This window comes from Hydra viridissima, unplaced genomic scaffold, assembly GCF_058129835.1.
Source record: "Hydra viridissima isolate aposymbiotic clone 2 unplaced genomic scaffold, HvirCarnegie_v1 scaffold_9, whole genome shotgun sequence".
Lineage (NCBI taxonomy): Eukaryota > Metazoa > Cnidaria > Hydrozoa > Anthoathecata > Hydridae > Hydra > Hydra viridissima.
This window is the reverse complement of record NW_028324308.1, coordinates 14,675,008-14,685,500: the sequence shown is the minus strand read 5'-3', so window position 1 is coordinate 14,685,500 and position 10,493 is coordinate 14,675,008. Positions and strand designations below refer to the sequence as shown.

At 30.0% G+C, this 10,493-nt stretch overlaps 1 pseudogene across 1 annotated transcript; it reads left to right on the top strand.

The window, feature by feature from the left end:
• Positions 1-7,938: 7,938 nt before the first annotated feature.
• LOC149884217 (uncharacterized) lies at positions 7,939-10,244 on the top strand (annotated as a pseudogene). The gene is made up of 2 exons (XR_016455930.1): positions 7,939-9,635; positions 9,791-10,244. The product of XR_016455930.1 is annotated as an uncharacterized LOC149884217 (transcript).
• Positions 10,245-10,493: the final 249 nt, after the last annotated feature.

The window sequence follows — 10,493 nt, the reverse complement described above, 5'->3', positions numbered from 1 at the left end:
AAAACAATACCAGCAGTACCATTATATATTTGATTCCTCTAAAAGTACATTGGAATGAATAATATTGGAGCAATTGCAGCCAGTATTATTCATTCCAATGTACTTTTAGAGGAATCAATATATAAAGTTCAGATTTTCATGACTGATTCAATATATATTCTAACAATGCAGATGACAAAAGTTACACATAAACGTTTAACATTGTATAATGAGACTTGATGCATATATGTTATTAAGTGATCCTAGGGAATAATATAGCAGTCTCTGCTCAAAAATGTTATTTAGCACCATTGAAAGATTCCTATTAGCTGAGGAAAAGGTTTCCCTAGAAGATTAAAAAAGATCCTGAAATGCTCCAATGAAAAGCATGATTAAAACTAACCGTTTTTGCATCAGCAGACAGTGATCTGCCTAGCTGAAATGATGAAGAAATGGCTCATTAATGCTAAGCTAGAGATACTCAGACAGGGTCCACCCAAAAAAACTTTCTTGATTCAAATACAGAACGTGATTCTTACCGCAAGAGTAGAAAGAAAAAAAAAAGTCATTTAATGCTGATAAGAAAACTAAGAAAATTATTAATGAAAGATTTGATATAGCACTACTTTATACCACAAAAACAATGGTTTTGATTGTTTATATTGAAATAAATTTTTTTCTCGGAGATTACAACTTGGTATTTGAGGTTATGCAGTCTTCTTTCCTTTCTGCTGTCTATCTATCCATCTATCTATCTATCTATCTATCTATCTATCTATCTATCTATCTATCTATCTATCTATCTATATATATATATATATATATATATATATATATATATATATATATATATATATATATATATATATATATATATATATATATATATATATATATATATATCTTTCTTTTTCTTTTTAAGTAATATTTTTCTTAAAGCAAGTGAAACAAATGAAAATGTCTGCGCCTTAGGCCTATTACACATGTCCTAAGAAGCTTAATTATGAATTCTCTCATGGGAGTATTTGTTACCCTTGTTTGCAAAATTATTTTCTAGCAACGAAGCAGATGGTTCTCATGAAATTAGCTTTAAACTTACGGTATATTTTTTGTATATATGATTTTCAGTGACATCGTTGCTTATCTACTTTAGTGGTTTCCAACCTTTTTTGCTGCATAACACAAACATTAAACATTACAAACAGCGCCAAAAATTTTTTATTTAATAATTAACAAAAATTTTCTTTTTTTAAAATCCATTTATTTAAATAATAAAAATGTCATTACAAAAAAAATATATAAAGCAAATCTAAATGGGAAAAAGATTAAATGAAAATTAAATAGTTTTTGCAATACATGCTTAAAATTTACTCAACCGGTTTTAAACGTTCAATAACCGGTTTTAAATCATCAAATATTTTATTGCGTTGTTCTTTATTGATAAAATTGCGAAAAAATATTTTTCATATAATGCCAACCTGAAAAAGAGTAATTGCAGTAAAGGCACTTAGGTTCTAATGAGTGAAATTATGTTTAATATTCATCAGAATATTTACTTTTCCAAGTCACTTAAAGAACGTTGCCACAAAATCTTCATTTTTAATTGGAAATAAAAAACAGAAATGAAACATAGATAAAATTTTTTTTTAGTTTTGTTTTTATACATAAATAAATACGACTTAAACATTTTAGCTTTAACTTGCTATGCCTACATGGTTGTCAACTACTGACATACAAAAAGAATTTTGTCTCTATGGATTCCTTTCTATACATTTCTCAAATTATTATATGGGAAATCTCATAACACAACTTTTACTCTATTAGATTCGTAGTGTGTTCAATACCATTGGTGTATTTCATTATCTCAATCTAACGTTGGATATGACTAACTGTATAATAGGGGAAAAATTTCCTATTGAAATTCTTTTGAAAATTCCTTTCAAGACAGAGCAGGAAACCTATGGAATCAGTATGAAATCTTCAAAAAAAGAACAAATGCAACTTGCGAAACGAAACCAAATAATAAAAAAGATGCTAGCAGTAAATGGTTTCGTGATAAAAACTCCCTTCCAGGTATGTAAAAAATTGTATTTTAATTGAAACTAAGTTTTATTTGCACTTTTGAATATCAACTACATTTTGTTTACTTCTTCTTTGCTTTTCTTCATTAGAAAGCTACGACCGAGGTATACGTTGGGATGCAGTGGAATCTCTCATTTACATTTGTATGAACCAGTTCGCAACTAGGTTATGCCAAGTACATTTCTCTCATTTCCTTTTTCATATAATACAATCATTGCTAATATCTATAAAGGCTTCAAACACTATCAAAACTCAGATTTAAACATTGTTCAACTTAGGCTTAAAAATATTTCGCGGTATTTAAACCATAGAGAGTTGAAATTAGTTAGAAATTGCGCCCCGTATATCAATATTTTGTAGTTGAAAACAGTTAACCCCACTGTTTTTATAAAAATGATCTCTCTACTACATTAACTAAAGCTCGTTGTAAAATTTATAGGAAACATACAATGAAAACTTTTTTGGTGTATGTTTAAAATAGGCTCCGGTCATCGTTTATAAATTGACTCCTTCGATTAAACTAACAGCGAAACTAGTTTTTAAACTTTATGCCAGTTTTAAGTCACTTTAAGTAATAAGCGAACTCTAATGACGTTGATTGGATTTATTACTTACAGGAAGATCATTTCTCTAGTGCTATTTTCAAAAGTGCATGTTTCATTCAATCTTTATTTCTTCACCCAACACTTCATAAGAAGGCATAGAGTACGGAATTTGCTCCACCGGGGCTCAGTGCTTGTTGTCCATCATTCTGAATAAATAAAAAGACATGCATTTCTAAATTGATTTTAATGTTTCTTGAAGTGTTTTAGGAAAGAGACTTCTAGATGTTACAAATTTGACATGTTGCTACCACATTCTAGCTATCGAAATATTTGTTCTTGCTATTAATTTGATAAGTGTAAAAGTATTTTTATACATAAATATATTTATGCATAAAAATACATAATTATACACTAAGTATATCGCGGTTCTTCAGCTTTTATATAAAAATAATTTATTGCAAAATAAATAACGATTACAGAAAAATATACTTGTATACAGTATGATACTTAATAATACTTTAATACCTTCTTTATGTAGGCTACCTATTTCGGGACATCAAAGTTTCTGAATATGGGACAAAGCCCCATTTTAAAACAAATTTTTTAAGCACTGCATAGCGTTCAAAAAAAATTGTTACCTTTTTTGCTTTATAATTGTCTTATGGTTATTTGAATTCCCTATACCGAAAAGGTCTAATTTAAAGATTCACAAAATACTTATTAACATTTTTTTTTATTTCTTTTTAGTGAGAATGTTGCTTGCTTTTATTCAAAAAGCGACGGTGTATATTGGTCAGATAATTTTTTTTTCACTGAAATGATTATTTTATATATTATCTTCTCAGATGCAACAAAAAAATGTAATGCAGCAAAAAGTTTATACATTATTTAAATGATAATAAATGGAATATGAGATTTGTATTATTTCATCAACATGCTCGTGGTATAGATCTAGATGTAAGGACAGGATCCATAGTTGGCCATCATAACTCGACCAGGGTGTTGTATGCGACACATGGAAACAAAAGAAGTTACATAATGTATCATAGTACTTAATGTATCATAGTACTTTGCAGAAAAACTAAATCTTCTTGTCGTACTTTTATATCCTTACTGCTATCTTTCAGAATTTGCTCATCACAATCCTTACGAGCAATATCAAATAATTTATCTAACTTTGTAAATTCCTCTCTCTTTTTAATTGCTTTTGCACCAATATGATGCTTAGATTTTTCCAGTTTCTTTCTTTCAGCTTCTAAAGCCACTACTTTTGTCCTAAACAAATGATTCTATATATCTAGATGGATCAATATACAAGTTATAATATATAATATAAGTTCATTATATATTCACACAGTATAAGTTTCTTAAACCACACATTAGCTGCTTATATGTATCATTTTATATTCATTATGAAAATATTAATTAGGTACCTAATTGCTTGATCTTGGATAAGGAAAGGAATTCCTGCTTTCAACCAGATTTTCTTCACTTGATGTAGAACATAAAAATACTTTTCGTTTAAGCACCCTGTTTCTTTCGTGCAGCTTGCTTGAAATTTATCATCTAGGGAACAAGAACTCACATCACTGGAAGAGACATTTGAATTTTGCTTGCGCTTTATGAGAAGCTTGTAATGGTAATACTTTAAAACACTTCTATTAGTTAGAAGTTTAGTATTAGCTAACACCTCTGTTCTTCCTCCTACAAGAAACACTTCTCTTTTCGACATTTTTTTTAAAAAACTTCAAGCTAAAAATAACAGGCTATAAAAAATGATAAGCATACTAAACACAACCGTCATCAGCAGCACCCTTAAGTTATCGTTATATTAAAAAAACCGTTTTGAGGAAAATTTTTTTTTATAGATGGGGTCTCTATAAGTCCAAAGTGGAGGGCTTAGTAGTGTACCTAAGAGTCTGAGATTTTTCATGGGTCTTACTAACACCTAAATACATGATTTAAAATACCATGTTATTTTTGAAAAAGTTTTCGGACCTTTTTTTCGAGCCCCTGATCACAACGGCACCTTATTTTATATAAAAAAAGTGACTTTCAAACCTAAATGTCCTCTGAAAATTTTTGGTTTTGATGCTCCTACTGTTGATTTCACAACTGAATTTTAATTTCTAGCGCTTTATCCGAGCGTATACTACTATATGTCTTCACAGGCATGAACAAGGTAATAAATTTGGAAGATCCTGAGAACGATACTCCTTAAACTAGGGTATTTTTATTCGCTGTAAGTCTAACTACAATCGCATCATGTCTTAGGGTTGAAAATGTCAACGCTGAAAATATATTCTGGGTGCTTTGTATTACTGTCAAGTTTACTACACTGTGAGATAAATTCTATGAAACTCGGAGTATTACAAGTTGCAACAACTCCGCGACGCTTCATGTAAGATGGCAAAGTTTTTTACAATTACTACAACCATGAAATCACAGTTCCAATACCAGAACTAACAAATGGCCTAACTGCGGTAGGGTTTAAAGTTATTTCGCCTAATCACTATTTGCGTACTCTTAGCACAGCTTTCTAAAAAGAACATAATTGTAATCACAAGTGCTTCCACTTTATATATGCAAGCTAAGTTTGTAAATGCTCTCTCGCCGCAAACGACCAACAGATCTTTTTGCTGACATTGATATAAAAGCACTTTGTAATAAGCTCTCGCAACGAGTTCATATTTTAAACCACAAGACTAGACACTCAAGATAGACTCAACCTCGAATATAACAAGGAGCTACATTAAGCCCTACCAAATTTTTTTAACATTCTGCTTTTAAAAGCGCACCCTTCTCATAATTTTTTATCATTCATAATTAAGTCAAAATTTTTAACGAATAGGGGGTTTTAAAATATCCTGTAGTTACCAACAGGATGAATCTCATTTACACAATCACAACTTTGTTCAAGAGTTTTTTAAATTTGGATAAAGGTTAAACAAAAAGTTGTATCAGAAGTAAGGACAGCAAATTACTTTGTACAAGTTTGATTGTAGATCCCAATCTTATGATAACGCCAGTAATAAGGCTGATATATATACTGGTATACAAGATCGAATGTTGGAAGTAGATCCATTTTCAGATTATGTCCTACGTACCGCACATTCTTTAAATCTTGTTGGGTCAGTTTCTGCTGAATGTTGTGTGTAAGAAACTTTTTAATTTTGTTCAATTGCAGAAATGTAAAACTTGTTTTTCCACAACGACGGGTAAAAGTAATTAAATGAACGAAATGCAAGGTGCATGTTATCAAAAGATTTTCCCAAACTAGGTGACCTTACAAGTGCAGATGCAGTTAAAGCATTAATGCTGAATCATTTAGATATGTTGCAAACTGTTATCAACAAGTACAGAGTGCCCTTCAACAAAATCAGAATAAGTTTGCTAGCCGCTTTCATTTATTATATTACTCAATCAATTTGAGACAGTATTGATATAAATATTTTTTGTTACAATTTTCTTTATATTTATGATTTTTTAAATCTATTGTGTTTTCTACCACGATATGGTAAATCTGGGCCAGGGCAGCGTAAGGCTAACAAGCATAATCCTCGCAGCAAGAAGTTGATGACTTGATTAAAGATTTGAGTTAAAGTAAAGGTAAGCCTAAGTTGTTATTGTTACATCTAAGGGAGTGATATTTGTTCAATCCTAGTTGTAAAGTGTCTGCTTTTCAAAGCAGTCTTAAAAATTTTGCAAAGTTCTAAACTTGCATCATTTTCTGTGTCAATGCGTTAGCGTTGGTAAAGTAGTTAAAATAATACAAGTGACTCTTTTGCCAGAGGAGTGGATGTTGTTGATAGACAGATAGCTTTACAAGAAGTCTGAATACTGTGCTCCTTCAAACTTAAAATTTTCACTCTTCCATTTATGTCGCACATACCGTGCTCTTGATAAAGACTTAGGAAATTATTTTAATAAATTTTCTCAGATGTGCTTGCGGGATTTTAAGATGCTTGCATTTCCGTCGGATCTCTGAGACAGATACCCTAAACATACATATTTATCGTGTGTTTGAGACAGCAGATACAGCTTTCAGCACTATATCAAACGAGATAGGTAATAGGAATAAAATCTGCGGTCTGGAACAGTTAATGTTACATTCGAGAATGTGCGTTATGTTAACATTTTGGAAAATATATCTTCATTGAAGTTTTGGGGTTAAAACAATTTTGCATGTTAACCTACTTTCTTAAATTCTTTTAGTTTTATTTTTTATCTCAGCGTTTCATTCAATCTTATATCCGAAAAATTATTTTTAATAGAAACTATTCAAATGAAAAGGTGGTCTGGGTATGCAAGAAATTCTGGTAATATATGTTGATGACTGTAGTTATTTGTGGTGCTAACTAAAGTTTTTTCTTACAACATTTTAATGTAATTGTTAAGTTTGTATAGTTTTTAAAAACCCTGCGTTTATTTATTTAACTATTATCCTGAGCAGGGTAGTGGCAGTTTACATTAATTCAGCAGGGTAAATTTTGAACAAGCTTTTGCATGACTCATTTGTTATTTTTATAATTAGTGTAAATGCCTTGTTTTCTTACATACATAGATACATACATACATACATAGATACATACATACATACATACATACATACATACATACATACATACATACATACATACATACATACATACATACATACATACATACATACATACATACATACATACATAGATACATACATACATACATACATACATACATACATACATACATACATACATACATACATACATACATACATACATACATACATACATACATGCATACATACATACATATATACAGACACACACACACACACACATACACACATACATACAGACAGACAGACACATGCATAGGTGTACATATATATATATATATATATATATATATATATATATATATATATATATATATATATATATATATATATATATATATATATATATTCATTATTTAATCTCTAGATTCCAGACAAGAAGCATTTAAAAAGGTCACTACTTAGACCAAACACTGATATTAGTTTAAAATATTTATTGCTAAAAAAACACTGTGTAAGTTAAAATATACTGTTATCTCCAAAATTATTAATACATATTGTCAATAATACGAACTATTTGTTTTGAATTGACTATATATTATAGTTATATATTTTTATTATAAAATTTAGATGTTTATCAGAAAATATCAAAAGAAAATGGTATTGAATTTTTAAATTATTTTTCTGTGCCATCCAGCCTATTAAACACCTACAAAAACTTTGATAAATTAATAATATAAAAAATTAGATAAATTCATCTAAAATTCATGTTTGTGTTATATATAATTACATTTAATATTTATTACAGGCTCCCAAAATGATGAAATAAAACGTCTTCATGATGAAATAGAGTTATTACAAAGCAGGTTAAAAATGGCAGAAAAGGCTGCTGAGAGGGAATACATGTCTAACAGTGATGATCAATCAAGAACAAATAAAAATCAATCTGTAAAAAGCATCTAAAAAAATCAAGTACAAGAACTTGCTAAAAAAAGAAATGCAGAGTGAAAGAAAAAAAAAAATTAGAGCTTGCCTTCATAAGTATGTTGGACCTTCTGGAACTGTGAAGAAGAAAAAATTAGGAAACAACCGTTTTTTTATATAATCTGCCCTGTTTGTGAAGTAAAGCAAAGTCGTTTGTCAAATCATTTAGTTGTAAAACATAAATTTCTAAAGGAAGATGCATCATTAAAAGAAAGTGAGTTAAGGGTGTTATATTTGTGGTCTCAGAAAAATAAGCATGGTATTGCAAAGCCGTTACCATGCCTTTTATGTTCTAAATGGCACTTGCGTTTGGATAACCATCTTAAAAATAAGCATCAAATGAAAAAAGATCAAATTAAGGATGTTGTTTCAGAAGCAAGGACAAAATATTGGTTATCAGAGAGTGTAGGTCAATCATGCTCTGGTTATAATAAAACAGTGGCAAAGCCAGTTGAAGAAACTCAAAAGGTTTTGACTGAGAGTTATCCAAGTCATCTAACACATGTGCCTATTGGTGCTAAAAGAATTTCTGATGAGAAAGCTAAAGAATGGGATATTCAAAATGAAAACTTTCTAATGTATTATGAAAATGCTTGTGATCTGCTAGATGGATTAAAAAATGAGCTTAGCAAAAGGCATCCTGTTAGCAGAGCATTAGCATGTCGTAATCATGTAGAATCCATTTGGTTAGTTATTGATAAGAAAATGAGTATCTATCCAAAATCTGCTTTTAGTAATGTGTTGCTTGTTGAAGATATATATCACAACCCTAGTGTTTCACAGATTGGTAATGGTGGAAGTGAAGCTTCAAGTCTTCTAGTGAAGTTTGTTGCTCTCAAACTTTTCTATAAAGTGTTTGTAAATTCTACATACAAAACCTCAACTATATATGGGGAAAAAGTAATTGCCTTGCCTGTAAATATATTTAACCATCTCGAGTTTTACATACAACAACTTTTGCCAATATTAAATCCATCAGATCCATCCTTTTTGTTTGTTTCATCTGATGCAGAGAAAATGTCACATGGTGCAATAGGAAGTGCTTTAACATCAACTTTTAAACAAGCCAAGGTGTTTGGGCAAACAGAGTACAAAAGAGTTTGTCCAACAAGAATACGTTGCTCATGTGCAACATTTGGGTTCAAGAGTGAAGGAATTGATAGTGGGTATTTTGCCAAACACTTCATGAAAAACAAGGAGGACACTACACAGATTCATTACAATCTTTTTTCAAACCATAAAGAAGCTTTGAAGCTTGCTATGCTTATGGAAATACTTTTATATATGTTGAAATAAATTTGTATAAAATAAATGAAGCACTATCTAATATTGAGATGCTAGTTAATTCTAAATATCTATTTTTAATGGTGAACTTGAAATGGTTGTTCCTTACTTTATTTTAGGAAGGTAAATTTCAATGCCATTCTCCAGATCATTCTCCAGCCCTTTTTCTTCCTACTTCTTTAGGGTCAAATTCCAATTTGGATACCAAGATGGAAAATGTAATTGAATTTAGTAGTGTTCAGTTTTAAGTATTGTTCAGTTAAGAACCATTTTCAAAGAAACGTTTGATAAATTTTAAACTTTTTTCTGTCAGCCCTCAATTCTTACTTCATTTATCTTTTAACTTAATGAGGCTTGGGTTTTCTTGTTTTAGATATTACAAAAGTTTGATATTCCTAAAAAGGATGATCTGATTAAGGGAAGAAAGCACAGAAGATCTTTCTTTTTACTTCTAACCGAACTATGTTCAAATATTATATGTCGTGCGGATTTTGATAATGTATATAGGACCCGAACCTTTACTGCTGAAGAGGTCAGAAACTGCCTTGACAAGCAGCCGTGAAAAGTAGACATTTTTCAAGAGCATGACGAACACTTTTGGAAATTTTTAGTTTTAAAAATTCGAGAAAAACGAAAGAAATTCTTAGAAAAGAATCAAATTTTAAAGCTAAAATCGTGGATGGAAGATTCTAAGAAACTGTTTACCTGTCTTCAAATCATGTAATAACTCTTGTCAAAATTTTAATTTTGTATCTTTAAGTTCTAAAGTTTTCTTTCGCTAAGCTCCTAATAGTTTTTTTCGCTAATTTCCTAATATTTTGTTTTGTTAAGTTTTGTTTTCCTTTGTTTCGCCAAGCTACTAATATTTATTTCGCTAATAATATTTGGAATAATATTTGTTTTTATAATTGGGTTTCTATAATTCCATTATTTTTTTCGCTAATAATTATTTCGCAAAGTCCTTGCATTTAGCTGGAAACATTAAAAAACCTAGGTCTCTTGATTGAAATTGAGACTTCCTGATTTCAAAGCGTAATAATACAACCACTTTTGTTCATGACGAATACTTCAACCAA